At 51.3% G+C, this 19,287-nt stretch overlaps 1 long non-coding RNA gene across 1 annotated transcript; it reads left to right on the plus strand.

Moving 5' to 3' along the window:
* The first annotated feature begins 78 nt into the window (after nucleotides 1-78).
* LOC307198162 lies at nucleotides 79-6,382 on the plus strand. The gene is made up of 4 exons (XR_013831571.1): nucleotides 79-485; nucleotides 710-907; nucleotides 5,549-5,618; nucleotides 6,153-6,382. It is a non-coding gene; the product is annotated as an uncharacterized lncRNA (long non-coding RNA).
* The last annotated feature ends 12,905 nt before the right edge of the window (nucleotides 6,383-19,287 follow it).

Below are 19,287 nucleotides of genomic sequence, written 5' to 3' on the forward strand. Positions count from 1 at the left end.
ACCTAAAACAGCCAGCCTGGAGTCTCAGCTTCTCTGGCAGGTGGGAACACATGAGGCAGACACTCCACGGGTGCAAAGGAGAAGTCAAAAGAAATCCACGGGACTTCCCAGGTGGTGCAGTGGTTAAGAATCCACCTGCCAGTGCAGGGGGCGTGGGTTCGAGCCCTGGTCCGGGAAGATCCCACATGCTGCGGAGCAACTAAGCCCATGTGCCACAACTACTGAGTCTGCGCTCTAGAGCCCACAAGCCACAGCTACTGAGCCCGAGAGCCACAACTACTGAAGTCCATGCACCTAGAGCCTGTGCTCCGCAACAAGAGAAGCCACCGCAATGAGAAGCCCGCGCACCACGACGAAGAGTAGCCCCTGCTCGACACAACTAGAGAAAGCCTGCGCGCAGCAAGAAAGACCCAACGCAGCCAAACATAAATTTAAAAAAAAAAAAAGAGAAAGAAATCCACAAGCATCCTTCAGATGGTGGTTCTGTAAGTAGCTGCAGTGTTTCATTATTTACTCCTGCTTGCAGCGGACTCAAGCCTGGGCTGGGCCCTCCTCCAACCCCACCCCACCCCCGGGCCCTCTTGTGCCCTGGGCTGGCCGTGGCGACTCCCTGGGAGGTTGGTCCATGACCCCTCAAATCCTCCTACTTCTCAGATTGGCCCCTGGTTCAAGGTCTGCGATCCTGAGCTCATCTCCCTCCGGTCCCCAGGGCCACCCACACTGTCCCCCAGGGCAGCCCTTCTGCAAAGCCAGGAGAGAGAGGAAAACCTGCCCCACTCAGGTGGGCCGCGGCCCGGCCGGATCCTGATGCTTCTTGTTGAGAGCCGCCAGCCTGCCTCCCGGGCACAGGCAGACAGCATGAAGAGGCCTCCTCACTCTGGACCGGTCAGAGAGGCAGACAGCAAAGGTAAGACCCTGCCAGGCTGCCTGCCGCCCTCGCCACACCCAGTTCCACTCCCCATTTGTTCTGCAACACCGCCCAGCCCCCCACGCCACAAGCGGCCCGGAAATCTGGGAGGGTCGCCGTCGGCGCTCTGCACCAGGCCCTTCTCGGGAAGAAGTTGAGCATCGCCAATGTCCTCCTCCAGCCCCGAGCCCAGCACCTGTGGCCCCAGCACCACAGCGCCGCCCTGGCCCTCAGCCAGCCCTCAGCTCTGCACTGGGTGGGCTCCGGCCCCCTGGAGGCCCCTGCCGTGTTTACTGGGGGCAGAGCCAGGAAACAGCCGCCCTGAGCGCCACCTCCTCTTGGGGCTGAGTCCGCTGGGTGCCAGAGACCACAGGCCTTGCCCGGTATTCACGGATCCAAACTCAGCGGGTGTCCGAACCTTGTCAGGCCCCATGGGAAACCCAGCCCTGGCCACCCCCTGAGCAGGAGGCTGAGCTCCCCTCCTCTGCTCCCACCTTGGCCCATAAAATAGAAACTGCTTTCACTTCCACCTCCCAGGAAGACTGTGGGAGAAGCACCCACCCGGCTCTCCCTTCTCCATCCCTGTCATGGTGGACAAGTGACTGCCGTGATCGATTGTCAAGGGCGGGGCTGGTGCTACCATGAATCAAAGACCACCCTCTGCCCGCTCACCCTGGGCAAGGGCCTGGTGGACGGGGAAGAAGGGACAGTCCTTCCTGCCTCTCACGTGGGGTGACAGCCCCCTCCTCTGCCAGCCCACGCACCTGGGCAGCAGGACCTGGCCTTCCGCTCTGGCCCCCCCCGTGTAGTAGTGCGGACCCGACTCCCCTCACTGGCCCAGCTGGAGTCTAGGTAGCAGGGGTAGGTGGAGGAAGTCAGGCAAGGAGCAGGGAACCCCCTTCCGGTTTCAGAACTCTTAGGGGCCTAATTCCCCTCTCTGGTCTCAAACTGTGCTTTTATTCTTTGAACAAAAGAATAACAAGTGGCCTGGAGTCAGAAACCGTTTGCTCTTTGGCTGCAGCAGCATTGTTCTCTGCTTGGGGGTCTAGCTGGTGTCAGGGTGGGATGGACAGACAGAGGGGTGAGCCCGCGGTGGGCCACATCCAGCCCTCTGCTCCAGCCCAGAGCATCCTAGTCTCTTTTTAGAACCTTCCTTGGGGCTGAGACAGCAGAAGAGAACAATTTGTCATCTTGTGCCTGGGCTTAACCCATTAGTCTTTGTTCAGACAATCTCTTTAGACCTTAAATAAAGGATTCAGCTTCTTCCCAAAGAGCTGAGGACAGCAGGAAAGGCAGAGGCTGTTCAGGAGATTCTTCACAGTAAAGAAGGAAGTGACCTTGGGCATCCTGTGTTTGGGGACAGTGTCAGGAGTTTATAAATATTCCCTCTTCCCATTGAGATAACCTCCCAGCTCAGCTGTACTGTGATAATGCTGACAATGGACCTCTTCTGGCCCCCTTGGTCTGTCTACCAATTGACTGACACTTAGAGGGTGTAATGGGTTGGATGGTGTGTCCCCCAAAATTCATATCCACCCAGAACCTCTGAAGGTGACCTTATTTGGAAACAGGGTCTTTGCAGATGTAATTATTAAGGTTAGAGTTGAGATCATACTGAATCACGAGGTGCCCTAATCCAGTGAGAGTGTCCCTACAACAGAGACTGACCACCTCAGAAACAGGGGGCCTGGCTTCCAGGCCAGGAACACCTCGGTAAAGGAACTTGCAGACCCTCATCCACCCGTTCTTCTCTGCCCGTGCCCACCCATCCCCATGAGGGTCAGGATGTCCCCAAGCCCTTCCTCCTCTTAGTAAACTATGCCCTGGGCGCACCCCAAGTCCCTGCCAACAGTTTACCCCAACCTAGTAGTCAGCAAACTCAGTGCAACTGGCACATCCCAGGAGACCTAAGGACAGAGCAGGGATGTCTGCCGCCAGCATCCTTTCTCTAGCCAGAAACGACTCCAAGTTATTCACAAACAGAATACCTCTTAAAGCAAGCCTGAAGATTACTTTGCAGCCCTTAACTTCATGAAGCGTTTAGACTTCCTTGGTTTAATGAATTTATGTGAAAATCTGGTTCTCCAAATCTGTGCATCCTCCTAAAAATAGTAATTCCGATCTCAGTGTGTTTTTCACAGTGTCGCCCCTTTGACACTAGCGATATTCTAAGCTTCATGAATTCCTTTAGTAACATGACATTCAACAGTTAGGTGGGATGTGTGGCACCCACTGCCATGCCTGACGCAAAATAAGCTCACAAAAGATATTTCTCGCTTGAAAGAAATGCAGTAAGGCATGGTGTTCTCTTGTCTCTGCAGTTACCACAGTGCAATTCTGACTCTACCCCTGTGGAGTTAGCACAAGTTTCACAGGTTCAAGGGTACAGTCCCCAACAAGACTGCACCCACTTCAGACACCAGCCACACTTTGGAGGCCCCCAGGCCACCCACAATTCTGATCAAGTGGCCACAAATCTGGAAGGTTTTCACAACCCCCATCAGGTTCAACTATTTGCTAGAATGACTCACAGGGCTCAGGTAAGTGCTGTCCTTCTGGTTACAGTTTCATTATAAAGGATCCAGCCAAGTGAAGAGGCCCCATGGCGAGGCCTGGGAGGATCTTCTGTTCCCTCTCCTCGTGAGGTCTGGGTGTGCCACCCTCCAGCATACCCATGTGTTCAACAGTCGGGAAGCTCCACCAAGTGTCAGGGCCCAGAGCTTTTATTGGGGTTTCACTGTAGGTAGGACTCGTTGAATCACTGGCCAGGTGACTGAACTCAATCTCCAACCCTCCTACCCCATCCTACCCCCAAAGTCTGGCTTGTTTCTTAGTCCATTCATGCTACTGTAACAAAATATAGCCTCTCTGTATAAACGGTATAGTCTATATTTTGTTATAGACTGGGTGGCTATAAACAGCAGTCTGTAACACCATAGACTGGGTGGCTTATAAACAACAAACATGTATTTCTCACAGTTCTGGAGGCTGGGAAATGTGGGATCATGGCACCAGCAGACTCAGTGTCTGGTGAGAGCCTGCTTCCCGGTTCACAGATGGCCATCTTTTCACTGTGTCCTCATATAGCCAAAGGGGCTACGAAGCTCCCTGGGGTCTCTTTTATAAGGTCACAGTCCCATTCATGAGGGCTCCACCCTCATGACCTAATCACCTCCCAAAGGGCCCACCTCCAAATACCATCAGATTGGGGGTTAGAATTTCAGCACGTGAATCTGGGGGAGACAAAAACGTTCAGATCGTAGCAGGCTGACATGACCTGGCTCAAGGACCCAGCCTGCTAGTCCCGTGGTTGGTCTCTATGGCGTGGCCACCCCCATCCTGAGTCGTCTCAACAACCTAAACTTAGTTGTGGGCCTAGGAGTCCACCATGTATAACAGGCACTCCTATCACTCAGGGAATTCCAAAGACTTAGAAGCTCCCTCCCAGGAACCAGTCACACTCTTTATTACACAAGAGCTCAGATCTTGAGTGATTCTTTTAATAGGAGGTGCCACTGAACACAACACCTGAGCCCTCAGGTTCTGATGGCCACTCTCTAAATGTATCTGAGTTAATCCCACAGCCCCATGTGGCAGCAGCTTCCAAGAAATGCCATTAGATAAAAACTATCAAAAGATATTCTGATCTATATCCCATCTATGACTCTCGAAGAATGTCACACATGGATGCTTCTTCATATACCTTTTCCTGTCTTTTGGCATTTAAACCCTCCTCACCAAAGCTGCCCAGGCTCCTCTCTCCACTCCCTACTGCTGACTCCAAGAATTCAGCCCTGGGACTTCCCGGGTGGTCCAGTGGTTAAGACTCCGCACTCCCATTGCAGGGGGCCTGGGTTCGATCCCTGGTCAGGGAACTAGATCCTGTAACCAAGATCCTGTGTGCTGCAACTAAGACCCGGCACAGCCAAATAAATAAATAAATAAATAAATAAAAGAATTCAGTCCTGACCTGGGCCCCAGTAGCTCTCAATGTTTCCCCTCCTCCCCCAGGAAATAAGCTGAGCTACAAAGACCATGCCTCCAATTTCATGAAAGAAAGGAAGAAACTTTCCAAGCTGTGATGGTTAATTTAATGTGTCAACTTGACTGGCTATGGGATGCCCAGATTAAACATTCTTTCTGGGTGTTTCTGGATGAGATTCGCACTTGAATCAGTGGGATGGTCCTCCCCAAAGTGGGTGGGCCTCATCCAATCCACTGAAGTCTGAATAGAACAAAAGACCGAGGAAGGAGGGATCCACCCCTTTTCAGGATGAATTTCAAAGTTTGAACCAAGAGGGCTGCTGATGAGCACTTGATTCCTAAGAACCAGATACCCCTCCTCCCCCACTGGTTCCCTGGGCTCTTTGGATTTCAGGGGCAATTCATTTGAATTCCTGTTTCTAACCAACTCTGTTTCCTGAATTTCTAAGCAATCCAGGTGCCCACTACTTGGAATGAAAAGGAGAGCATGTGTGTCTGCCTGGCCTGATCATGAACTGTAGTCTTCAGAGGGGAGGTGATGCTTCTAGGCGTTCCCGGGTCATTCTCAACTGACCTCACCTGAGGACAGATGCAGTGAAGGGCACCCTTCCCTGCCCAGGGCCCTCCTCACAGACACCCCCAATTGTTTTTCTACAGCACTGTTTTGCCTTGGGGCGGGGTCAACACAGAGCTCCTGTCGGGGAAGCCGTGGTGTAGGGAAAAGATGGTAAGTTCCAATCCAGCCTCCAGAACTCACTGGGTAATCTTGGACATGTTATTGGATTTGCTGAGCTATTTCTCTGCCCACAAATCGGGGGCAGGAGGGACTCCCTTGCTCAGGCATCCCACAGGCTGCTGTGAGAACCCCAGACATCAACCGTGCAGCAGAGACCGTGCCTCTGGGCGCCCTTCCCACCCTTTGCTCTTCTTCAAGAAGTCTCCCTCCTCGGGGCGGATTCCATGCCCCGCCCCCAGAACGTCAGCTTGCAGTGCCACTGGCACCCTCCAAGTCCAGGGTCCCAGTGGGGTGAGCCCCACCCACTGCTGAGCCCGACCCTGTCACTGGTGGCCGTGCTCCCATCCCCAGCTCAGAGAGGTAAACTCTACTCCTGTCCCCCACCTCCTCTCTGTGGAGGCAGAAGGAGCGTGGTGAAAGGGTCCCCAATCCCTCGGGTTTCCAGGGATCCTACAAGCCATGCTGTGATGCTTAACTGCCAAATAGGAGAGGAGAAACAAATGATGTTTATTCTCCCATCCCCAGATCTCCCGACCCCATCCTGAGCATTCTGAGTGGAAACCAGACCCCATGGGTGCCCAGCCAGGATCAGTTTGGCAGAAGTACCTGGAGTGTGAGAAACTAATAAGATCCATTCAACTTGAAGGCTAATTTTATATGACTGTGTCCATTTTTCCCCCAAGAAATTTCACACCTTGACACAAACGAGGAGATTCTAAGAAAGAGAAATTTAATGTAAGTAGCATTTCCAACCGTGGAGGGGTATATGGAAATGGGCCTTTTTCCCTGTGACCAGTGGCCTCCTGAGATACATGAAAGGAAGACCGCTCCCCCAACATGGTGTCCCTCCCACGACAATCAAGCCCCAAGTTGGCTCATCTCACAAGGACCTTGTACATCTGATGGCGTCTTTTGAAGGCAGTCAGTGAGAATGATACCTGAGCTGCAGCTTAGCTGGCATTACCTGGCATACAGTGAGTGCCCAATAAATGCTGGCTGGCTGGATGGATGGATGGATAGATAAGTGAGTGAGTTATTCAACAGTCCCATCACAAGCCAACATTCATTAAAGCCTTTCCATAACAATCTAGACATAGAAGAGTTGTTTGTGGAAAGGCAAGAACCGAATTTGCAAACCCTCCTGTTGACTTCACAATAATTCATGCTCACCTGCGTCTAATAAAATATGGAAGCAATTCTACAGGAATGTTTTGTGCTTTAGCGATTCATTTAACTATTTCCTCCAGGGGGCAAGTCATATATCCTCATCCAGATGTGTGGGGAGTTCCACGAATAAATCTGCAAATATCAAGATGAGATGCTCCCCCCTGACCCCCGGCCACACGAGTTCTTGCTAACGGAAGCATGAAAGTGGAGACCAGCGGAAGTCATTCTGGCCTCTGCTCCCAGTCACGGTCCCCAAGCCCAAAGCTCCCCGTGCCTGAGCCCCCTACTGCAGTGACCTGAAACGGCTAAAGGAGCTGAGTGCCCAAGGCACTTTCTTCAAGGAACTTTCCTCTGTCAAGTCCATGCCCGGCGCTTGGCAGGACCTCGGAGAGATGAGATGCTCTCCACCCCATCAGCCCTGATTCGAGAACACCAGGAAGGAGGCTCAGGTGCCACAGCTGCTGCCACTGTCCCTGCAGACCCCAACCACGGCCCTTCACTGGGCTGAGTCCGCCTGTGTCAGCTGCCCCCCAACTCCTTGCAGATTCAAGAACCGATGAATACAGATGAGCAACACCTGCCCGGAGCTGCCTGGCATTCCACTCACGTCCTGATTTTCTGGGTCACCAATTTTTTTAATTAAACTTTTAATTTTGAAATAGTTGTAGATTCTCATGCAGTTAAGAAAGATCCCCAAGTCCCAATTCTTCCTCAATTCTTCCTCCCCTGCCCCTGTCCCCTGTGGTAATATCTTGCAAAATAGTAGTACAATAGTGAGTCACCAATTTTTTAAAATGTCACATCCCATGTCTATTTCCTAATGTGTGATAAGAAGTATATTTTCACCCAGTGGAGGCTCTTGTCTCCCCGTTCCCACTCCCAAACCTACTTGACCTCACCACCCAATTATTTCCCACTTTGATAAAGAACACAGTGTACACAGCCCCACATTCAGGATTTCTCTCCCTCTTCCTTGCATTTTCTCACTTTTTTTGGTGGGGGGCCAAAACAGTCCTGAATCCACCCACTTGTCACCCTCTGGACCACAACGACCCTGGCATTAGCCCCTGTCAACGCTCTTCAGCAGAACCAGCTAAAGAATTTGTAGGGCCCGGTGAAAAATGAACGTACAGAGCCCCGTGTTCAAAAACTATTAAGAGGGACTTCCCTCGTAGTTCAGTGGTTAAGAATCCACCTGCCAATGCAGGGGACACGGGCTCAAGCCCTGGTCAGGGAAGATCCCACATGCCACGGAGCGACTAAGCCCGTGCACCACAACTACTGAGCCCACGCGCCACAACTACTAAAGCCTGCGCGCCTAGAGCCCGTGCTCCGCAACAAGAGAAGCCACCACAGTGAGAAGCCCGCGCACCAAAACAAAGAGTAGCCCCCGCTCGATGCAACTAGAGAAAGCCTGCACGCAGCAACGAAGACCCAAAGCAGCCAGAAATAAACAAATTAATTAATTAAAAAAAAACTATTAAGAATTTCATTATGGCAGCAGCACAGCATTACACCAAGCTCGGGGCACTGGTCCCACACCCACAAAGCCCCCCCTGCCCCTCAACCAGAGACCACCAGGAGCACGGCTGTCGACGAAAAGTTGGGCTTGTTAATTTGATGCAGGAAGAGTGAACACACACCATGGGGAGCCCTGGGGCATCTCAGTCAGGACCTCTTACAGGACTTGGGCTTCTGTCATATGATCTGGGGGAGGGTTCAGGGAATCAAGCCTTCACTCTGGGTTAGATGCTATCAGGAATCAGGGGTGGTGCTATGATTGGGCATCTTAATAATTCTTATATAGAAGGTAAGAAGGACGGGACAAAGCTAGAACTGTGATAAGTTTAAAAAGAAAAAAAGAGTCACGTTAGCCAGGATGGGAGATGTTTGGTTGATTTTGCGGTTTGGATGATGTCCATGTTTTGTCTGTGTTCAGACGTGATTTCAGAAGAGTCGTGTTGCTGTCTTAACCCATCGTGGTCACAGAGTGGCTTTGTCTGAGGTTGGTGATCCGTGAAATTGTTTGTGTCCAACAGGAAAATGCCTTTTTCTCTTTCTCACCCGTCATCTCCGGCTCAGCTGCCTGCAAGAGCCCGCACTTGCCTCCCCATCTTCACGCTCTCTCTTCTCCACACAGCAGCCAGAGTGATCCTGTTAAATCATAAGGCAGATCACAGCTCTCCTCTGCTGCAACTTCCAGTGGTCTCTGAGTGAGTTGAACTGTGTCCAAGTCCTAAGCCCCAGTATCTGTGAATGTTAACTTAGTTGGAAATAGGGCCTTGCAGTTGTAATTAAGTTAAAGATCTCAAGATGCTATCATATTGGATTTAGGTTCTAAATCCAATGACTGGTATCCTAATATAAAAAAGGTACAGAGTATAACTGAATCACTTGGCTGTACAGCAGAAATTAACACAACATTGTAAATCAACTATACTTCAATAAAACGTTTTAAATTTCTATTTCTTTCTTTAAAAAAAAAAAAAGAGCACACACACACAGAGAATAGCAGGTGTAGACGGAGACAGACTTTGGAGGGATATAGCAACAGCCAAGGAGCACCTGGGCCCACCAGAAGCTGGGAGAGGCAGGGAAGGCTCCCCCCAACCCAGATTCTTTGCAGGGACCATGGCCAATACCCTGATTTTGGACTTCTGGCCTCCAGAGCTATGAGAAAATACATTTCTGTCTTAAATCACCAAGTTTGTGGTACTTTGTTGCCACAGCCCTAGAAAATGAACACAGTCCCTTACTGCAATTAGAAAAGAACCTCAATCCCTTCCCCCGACCACCAACCCCCGTGGGACCTTCTTCTCTCCAAACTCTTTCACACACAACTTCTCCCATTGGCCCCCACGCTCCAGCCACACCTGCCTAACTTTTCCTCCATCGCACTGGCCCTTTGCACATGCTGTGCCCGCTGCCTGGCATCCACCCCTCTGATCTTTCTTTTTTTTTTTAATATTTATTTATTTGGCTGCATCAGGTCTTAGTTGCGACATGCAGGATCTTCGTTGCGGTGTGCGGGATCTTTAGTTGCTGTGTGCAGGATCTTTAGTTGAAGCATGCGAACTCTTGGTTGCGGCACATGGGATCTAGTTCCCTGACCAGGGATTGAACCTGGGCCCCCTGCATTGGGAGCACGGAGTCTTAGCCACTGGACCACCAGGGAAGTCCTTGCACCCCTCTGATCTTTGCACAGCTGGTCCTGGTCATCATTTCGGTCTCCATGCAGAGACCACATCCTCTAGGAGGCCTTCATTAACTTCCTTGATTAAAATAACACTCCCCTGCCTGCTACTTACCCTCTATCCTGTTGCTGATTTAATTTCCTCTTGACACTGCAATTCTATCATTTATTGTTCATGTCTGTTGTTTGTCTCCACCCCCGACGTGCGGGCTCCATGGAGTTAGGAACATCCCTCGTCTCCCAGCTTATTTTTATTGAACAAACACACATATCATGTGTACTGTATGCCAGGCACTCGGCCAAAGTCTTTACAAATGTTACCTCATTTAACTTTCGTGAATAAGATATTTTACAGATGAGGAAACCGAGGCACAGAGAGTTTAAGTCACTTGCCGAAGGTCACACAGCTTGTCAGTGGTGGAGGCACCCAGAGTCGATGAGCTTAAAGCCTCTGCTCGACACAGAAGACTTCAGTCAGTGTCTGCCGGATGGGTGGATGTCCCCTGAAGAGTGAGCACCAGCCCCTCACCGGTAACCTACCAGGTGGGAGGGAGAGGGACCTGTGTCTGCACCTCACCCACTGCTCCCACGAAGGCTCAGGGGTGAGTGAGGGAGAAAAGAGCAGCACTGTGGAGGGTTCTAGAACAGCTTCTAGCCCCCCAGGTATGGGATGCCTCCCAGGGTGTCAGGCTCCTCTCTGTTCCCACGCCCCTCTCACCTACATCTCTCCAAAGCGCCCTCTGCCCAGCTACCTGTCCACCTGGGCCCTGAGCTCCTGCGGAAGGGAGTCCAGCGTTCACCAGCAGTTCCTGCACCGGCCCCTCAGTGCCCTGTGACCCCTGCTCTGTGACCCTGCCTCCAGCTGATCAAGCCCACCACGTCCTGGAGCTGCTTCGGCAACCAGGCCCCCAAGGGTCATCCAGGGCCTGGGCCCTGGGCCGTAGTGCACCTTCCTCCAGCCACAGCGCCTGGGGGTGTCTGAAGAAGGGGGTGTCTTCTTCTCTGTGCTCTGGCACTTTCTGGCATGTTTTATATGATATTAGCACTTTGGTGTATTGGTCCTCACTCCCAGGAAGCAGAAAGGAAGTGAGAAATACATTTTGTAAAAAGGAGAGGGAGGGCTTCCCTGGTGGCACAGCGGTTAAAAATCTGCCTGCCAATACAGCGTACACGGGTTCAAGCCCTGGTCTGGGAAGATCCCACATGCCGCAGAGCAACTAAGCCCGGGTGCCACAACTACTTAGCCTGTGCTCTAGAGCCTGTGAGCCACAACTACTGAGCCCACATGCCACAACTACTGAAGCCTACACGTGCCTAGAGCCCGTGCTCCACAACAAGAGAAGCCACCGCAATGAGAAGCCCGCACACCGCAACAAAGAGTAGCCCCCGCTCGCCGCAACTAGAGAAAGCCTGCGCACAGCAACAAAGACCCAATGCAGCCAACAATAAATAAATTAAATAAATTTTCAAAAAAAGGAGAGGGAGAAAGGGAGGGGAAGCATCATCGGAAACAAGGATGTGAGCGCCGCCCGGGGAAGAAACTGGAGGTGGGCACGGCTGGACGTGAGGAAGAGAAAGGAAAATTACGCTTTCACCCCAAGCCCCAGAGGAGAAGAAACTGCTCCCGAGGGCCCGGCTGGCCACCTCCAGGGCCTCAGCGACCCTTCCGGCTGGAGGCCTCGTGGTCAGCCCGGTTCGTGATTCATAGATCAGCGGTGAGTTTTTATTTTCAGGTTAAAAAAAAAACATAATAGAATAACTATCTGGTTCCTTAGACAACTCCTTTTCCTCAGCGGTTCTCTCGGGCCCTAGAAGGCTGTAAACAGAGTTTATGGCTGCCCCTGGGTTTCCTTTAAGGTCTTCGGAGCTTCTGTTTCCTGCTGGCTGAGAGGTGGAATTGAAAGCAAGCTCTCAGCCACGAGCAGCCTCTGTCTCCAGAGGCATCTGATGCCGCTGATGCCACACTAACGGGAGGCACTTCTAGATAGTTTTCCACCCGCCTGGTCCGTAGGAAAACCTACTACCAAAACATCCACCTGCCTGTTCTAGATTGAAAGAAGTATTTCCCACGTCTTCTAATCAGCATCCTCCACAAGCAATCAGGATCCGGGAAAGAGAGGTCTGATTCAGGAAGCTTCCCTGGATTAAAATGAGAGTTCTCCTCCACCTCTCTTAAAATTAACATCCGTCATATGCGTTACGCTTCACTATTCACAAAGCAGTTTTGCAAACATGTTTTCACCTGGCTTTCACGTGTCTTCTAGGGTGAAAACTCACTCGGGAAGCTTTCCTGACATGACCCCAGCCCCCCTCTGTGAGCGAGGGAGTGGGGGTAGCCTCGATGGGCGGGTCTGGGTCCAGGGCCACTTTGGAGCCCGTTCGCTAGTGGGAAGGTCACTGTTATCTAAGGACTCACACGTCCCTAGGACTTACCTCTCTCCTTTGACTTGTGATCCTGGTGAACCTAGGGAGTGATGAGACTCAGGCCCAGCCAACCCTCCTCCCTGGCCCCCTCCTCCTCCTCCCATGCGGATGTAACAGAGGGCTGGGCTGGTCACCCCCACCCTCTTCTCTCATGAGGCAACGAGGTGCTCAGTCCAGACCAGATGGGTCTTAGGGTCTGGGGGCCGATATGGTCTGTCTTGTTCTCTGCCTCTCTCTGATTGCATCTTCTGGGGCTGACAGATATGAATAATTGGTCTTTTGTCCCAAATTCCTGGACCTTAGGAAAGAGGGGGCTCCATAGGATCCAGCTTGGATCACAAAGGATTTGGGACCCAAGTCAAGAGACACTTCCTTACTCAGGGACCATGTCAGGGAGGAGGACATTGACAAGGCCAGATGAGGGCATTGATGATGTATCAGTCAGGAAAAGTTAGGTTATGCTGCTGTAACAAACAGCCCCCAAAATTTCAGTGGCAAAGAAAAAGAGAGGGAGAAAAGAAGGAAGGGAGGGAGGGAAGAAGGAAGAAAGAAAAACTAGAGAGAGAGGGAGGGAGACAGGGAGAGAGGCTGGTTTCTCATCATCTTCATTGTTAGCTGCAGGTCCACTGTGGTTTTTCTCTCTGTCCTCTTTATTCTAGGACCAAGGCTAAAGGGGCCACTTCTACTGGCACATTCTGGGTTTTCAGCAGAGGGAAGGGGTAATGTAGGACAAGAAAATGGGAGGGGATCCTGGGAAAGACGGATGAGGGAGCAAAGAGAATGAAACAGATCCTTCCTGACCCCCAGGAGCTCCACCCACATTTCATCCCATGGCCAAGCCTGATGTCAGTGGGTTGGGACTTGTAATCCTTCCTTAGGGATGGCCCCGTAGGGACGAGCAGCTGATGTGACAATCAAACGGCTGCCCCACCTGGCCGCAATACAAACCAGAGTCTCACTTGTCTGTCCCTACTGTGTGCCGCCAGGCTGTCATGAGCAGCTCTCCTAACTCAGAGCTGAGACTCAAGGATACAGGGCAAAAGTGAATCCCATTTTATAGACAAGGAAACTGCAATTTCAGAGGGCGAGTTTGGCAAAAACAGACCAGGTACTCCCTCAGCCCACCTTCTCCTCCTGGGCACACAGATGACATTTCCCGGTGGACTGGTTCTAGGACACAGAATATGCATAGGACTCATGCATGCTGCTTCCACACCCGAATATAAGCCTCTGTCAACCTCCCACCCTCTCTCTTCCCCTTCATCGTTCGCTGTGAAGGCCGTGTTTCAAGACGGCATCATCTAGAATTGGAAGGAGCGGGAGTCCCAGAATCAGCGCTCAGCTTGCCGCCCCGCAGAGTCCCCGGATCTGCAGCACACGGAGATCTGAGTGACAAACCTCCAGCGTGACAGGGCACGGAGAGACTAACACACCTCACAACACAGTAAGTCAGGACACGGAGCTGGGGAACCGTGAAGCTGGGAGACGGGCCCCAGGTATTTGGGTTTGGGTTCCCCCAAAAGCGGAGCCTGTGACAAGGACTGGGTCAGGTAGTTGTACTGGAGGTGATCCTGGGAAAGAGGAAGGAGGGAGCAAAGAGAATGAAACAGATCCCTCCAAAAGAGATGGGAGGTCCTGACCCCCAGAGGCTCAGGTCGTAACCTTATTTGGATATAGGGTTGTTGCAGTTTGTTGAGATGAGGTGATACTGGAGAAGGGTGGACTGCTAATCCAAGATGACTGGTGTCCTTATAAGAAGACAGAGACACACAGGGAAAGCATGTGATGACAAAGGCAGAGCCTGGAGTGATGCAGCCACAAGCCCAGGGACGCCAAAGGGAGGAACCCCCTACAGCTTTCAGGGGGAGCATGACCCTAACACCTTGACTCTGCAGTCCTAGTCCCAGAACTGTGAGCCAATACACTTCAGCTGCTTTAAGCCACCCAGTTTGTGGCACTTTGTTGTGGCAGCCCTAGGAATCTAGTAAGGCGAGAAGAAGGAAAAGCTCATCAGCGGTGATTGAGCTGCCTCCCCTGAAGGCCACTGGCTCTCAATCCACCCAGGACACCTGAGCACCCAGGAGACTGTGACTCAGACTCGTCCCTCCAAGACCACGGACCGGGGCATCTGTGCACCAGCTCCTGCTTCCACTGGTGAAGGCTGTCCCTGGGGCCCGCTGGTGGCAGGGACACCCCTGCACATGGCCTGAGCTCACCAGCTTTCCATTGAGCTGCAGATGACGTCAGAGGTGGACGTGGGGACAGGGGGTGGGACAGGCGCCAAGAGCATCTGCTGCACCAGGACGTGGGTCCTGACCCATCATCTCTCTGTAGCACCACTTTACTCCAAGTTCAAGGTGAAGACTGAAAGTCACCCAGGCAGACGTACCATTCACCGTATGCACTTTGGGACCTCTTATTTCATATGTGTGCATGGATGAACTTGTCAAGATGTTACGAAGGGGAGAAAGAAGGAAGGGGAAGAGGAGAAAAAAGGAGAGGAAAGTCAATATTAGTATTGTCATTTCAGGGAACCTGGGACACAGATTAAGTGATGTTTTCCTGGCAGCACAGCTAGCGAACATCTTCACACTAATTTACACGAAGCCCACCTGACTCCCAAAGCCCACAGTCATCTTGAACACAGATGATTTTTTCTTCCTTTTACAACCTGAAGAATCCACGGTCACAAGCACATCTGATCTGGTAAAGACAGAACTGGGAAGTAAACTGACGGAAACACTGTTCTTGCTTGTGATGAATCGTTAGAAGATATACATATATTTATTTGTGCACAAAAATCGCACAACCTTGGCTATGGAGCCACACAATTTAGGGGTTTGAAGGTGTGAAACGAACAGGCTCAGATTCCTGACACTGACACCTTGTACTCTCGCTTTGTAAGCCAAGACGGAGATTTCTAATTTTGCTCATAACCAATTTAAGGGTCTTGCTAGCTGCTATAACAAATAAACTGCGTCAGGGCTCAAAAACAGTCACTCACTTTGGAAGTTTATTTCTTGTTCATTTAGAGTCCTGAGTTGGGATCTGGAATCATCCTCTATGCAGTGACTCAGTTACCCAGGTCCCTTCCATCTTGTGGCTCCTCCAAGGTTACTATGCTTGTCTGCACCAACCCAAGGGAAGGAAAGAGAGTTATAAGACACATCTGGTTCTTAAAGGGTGACTATATAACATATCTCCCAAACCAGGACACTTTTGAGAGTGAAAGGGGGTGTTATTAAGAATTATACCAAGACAATAAACTCAGATATATGATCTCCCTACTTCATAACCACCTTGATCTGGAAACAACCCGCTTCACTTTGCTTCACATGCTATTGGTGAATATGGCCACATGGTATTCCACTGATCTGTTTTTGTGTAATGAACCACACTGAAGCAGTGGCTTGAAACAATGACCAAACATTTTTTGGTTCACAAATGTGGGATGATCTGGGCTCAGCTGGGTGGCTCTTGCTCAGGGTCTCTCACATGGGGGGAGGGGGGCCGGGAAGACTCAACCGGGGGCCTCGTGCACATTTACCTCCCCGTGGTCTCTCCAGCATGGCAGCTCCAGGGCAGCCAAACTCATGCAAAGTGGCTCAGGCTCCAAACGACACATGTCACAAAAGAGAGCCAGGCGGAAGCTGCATCACCTTCTGAGTCCTGGCTTGGAAGTCCCACAGATCACGTCTGCTTACTCTATTGGTTGAGGCTGTCACAAAGACCCACCCCTGGTCCACCTCTCAAGGGGAGAGCAGCAAGTACAGATGAGACCAGAAACAGTGTCAATGTCATTTTTGGGAAAACACAGCCTGCCATGTATGAGCCCACCAAAACATGAGAAGCGATGGGTGCTGCTGGAAAACAGAGACAGGCTGGGCCTCCCCTTCCCACCTCTCAGTCAGTTCAGGCTGCCGTAACAGAAATACCGTAGACCAGGTGGCATGTAAACAACAGACGTTTATTTCTCATGGTTCTGGAGGCTGCAAGTCAAGGACCAAGGCATCAGCAGATTCTGTGTCTGGTGAGCACCCACTTCCTGGTTCACAGGTGACATCTTTCCTCGGTATCCTCATGTGGCAGAAGGTGCAGGGGAGCTCCCTGGGGTCTCTTTTATAAGGGCACTAATCTCATTCATCAGGGCTCCACCCTCATGGCCTAATCATCTCCCAAAGGCCCTACCTCCTGATACCATCACCTTGGGATTAGGGTTTCAACATACGGATTTGGTGGGGCACCAGCCCAACTCTAAACTCTAAGATGGAGAGCAAGACTTAGTGGACACTTGGCCATCTCTCCCACACCAGCGCTGTCTGCAAAGCAGCCCACCACTTGGGTCATTGGGCCCAGAGAGGATGGCCGGGTCCTGCTGTGGCACCTGTGAGACGTGGGACCACAGGAAGAAGGGGGAAGTGGGAGAGAGCTTTGCCCCAACCTCAGAAGCAGTTTCTTCCATGGGGTCAGTCTAGGCAGCATTGGACCTTGTATGGGAGGAAGAACCCAAAAATGTGGGTGCCCCCCAGCTTGGCCTGGCCTGATTATTCCACCATGAGCCAACACAAGGCTGGCAACTCATGGTCAGCGCATTAGAAACGTTTCTTTTCTTTTGGAAAAACAATAATATCGTTGGTGGCTAAAAGTTATTATTATTAAATGAACTGCTTTGTAAATGAACCCTGGGAAACATCTTAAATTTCAGCTTAAAGAAAACCAGCCATTTCTGCTTCCCCATTCTATTGGAATCCCAGCAAAGCAGGAATTGTGCTTTCCAATGCTAAGGCATGCTAGACCATAACATGAGAGGAACAGTTCCTAGAAGGTTCTAGAAGGACCCACTTGGTCTACACCCAGAAGTCCTCCTATACAGCCACTCAAGGCTCCTACCCAACCTCATCATCTGTGTCTCCTCCTTTTCTTTTTTAATAAATTTATTTATTTGTTTGTTTGTTTTTGGCTGCATTGGGTCTTCATTGCTGCACACGGGCTTTCTCTAGTTATGGCGAGCGCGGGCTACTCTTCATTGCAGTGCACAAGCTTCTCATTGTGGTGGCTTCTCTTGTTGTGGAGCACGGGCTCTAGGCACACGGGCTTCAGTAGTTGTGGCACATGGGCTCAGTAGTTGTGGCTCACGGGCTGTAGAGCGCAGGCTCAGTAGCTGCGGCACACGGGCTTAGTTGCTCCGTGGCATGTGGGATCTTCCCGGACCAGGGCTCGAACCCGTGTCGCCTGCCTTGGCAGGCGGATTCTCAACCACTGAGCCACCAGGGAAGCCCTCTCCTCCTTTTTAAGGAGCATCTTGTCTTCCTTAACAGGTATGATTTCCGTGGTGGTTAATTATATGTATCAACTTCGCTGGATCACAGGAGATAGATATATATATATATATATATATATATATATAGGTTCCGTTCTCTGGAGAACCTTGATTAATACAGTTTCCTTTTTGCGCCTAAAAATTCCTCTTTTTTAAGAGGTTCTTTTCTCTCCTTCCCCTCAGCTCATCATCCCTATCCTGTAAATATTACAAGATGAGAAGCGATTAATTCACCTGCAAGAAATAGGAGATCAGACTTCTGCCTTGTTTTTTTTTCATTTTATTGAAGTATAGTTGATTTACAATGTTATATTAATTTCTTCTGTACAGCAGAGATTCAGTTATACATATATATACATTCTTTTTCTTATATTCTTTTCCATTATGGTTTGTCACAGGATAGTTCCCTGTGCTCTACAGTAGGCCCTTGTTGTTTATCCGTTCTCTACATAATAGTTTGCATCTGCTCATCCCAACCTCCCAGTCCTTCCCTCCCCCCGCAACCCCCCCCCCTTGGCAACTTGCCTTCTTTTCTAACTACAAGTTTCTATAGAGGGAAACATTTGAGTTTCCTTTGCACAAGAAATGACAGCGATTTTCCAAATTCCTGATTTCCTCCATGAAAAGGTCGGGGGTGTGTCCCAGGGCTATGAACACGGAAGTTCTCACCTGCAAACTGACGTCTGTTCTGTTTAAGTGACATTCTCATGAGAATGTCCAATCTGGGTGGATTTCTACATAAAAGTAGAGCAAACCTCCACTTTCCTCGTGAGGGTCTGAGGAGACGGGTCTAGCTTAAGTGAGGGTCTCTCTACCACAGCGCAGCAATGGCCCCTCGGCTGCCCCTCGCTCCTCCTCTGGAGCTCCATCCCCTCCTGCCACCATCGGCAGGGCATGGGCAGTGGCGCGGCCCTTCCGGGCCCCCAAGAGCCCCCTGACCACGTGCGACTCTTCCCAACTCCTCACTCACCTTGGTAGCTTGGAATCAGACGTTGTTCCCGGGAAGCTCATTGGTGTGAGACCACAGGTCTGCAGACAAGAGGGATCCGGACGCCCCCTCCAGGCCCAGCTCACTAACTTCAGGACCCCCGGCTCTGAGACCAGCCCCTTGGGCCCCGTCGTCTCAGGTAGGCGTGCCGATACCTTTCCCCTGGAGGAGTACCCACCCCCACTGAACACACAAACCCTCGTGGCTCCCCAGGACTGGGCCGACCAGACCCCAGGAGTTCGAGGCCCAGACCTGGGCGCTGAGTGTCACTGGAAATAGGGAAGTGCACCAGCAGGTGGTGGGTGCTGGAACCTTTTTGCTTTTTAATGGTTGGGACCTCAGTTATGTTCCCAGCAAGGAGTGGCCTCTTGGCTGTTACCAACAGAAGCTTGTTTCCGAGGGGCTGTGAGGCCCAGGAAAGTGTGGGTCTGTGAGCTGTACCCACACTTCACAGGGGAGACTGGAGTAAGAGTCACAGGTGAGGTCACCTTGCTGCGTTAGATGGGGGGAATTCAGCTGAGAACACCGAGTGCACCCCACTCTCAGTCCAGCCCATGGCCCACGGCAG

Source organism: Stenella coeruleoalba, assembly GCF_951394435.1.
Source record: "Stenella coeruleoalba genome assembly, chromosome: 15".
Lineage (NCBI taxonomy): Eukaryota > Metazoa > Chordata > Mammalia > Artiodactyla > Delphinidae > Stenella > Stenella coeruleoalba.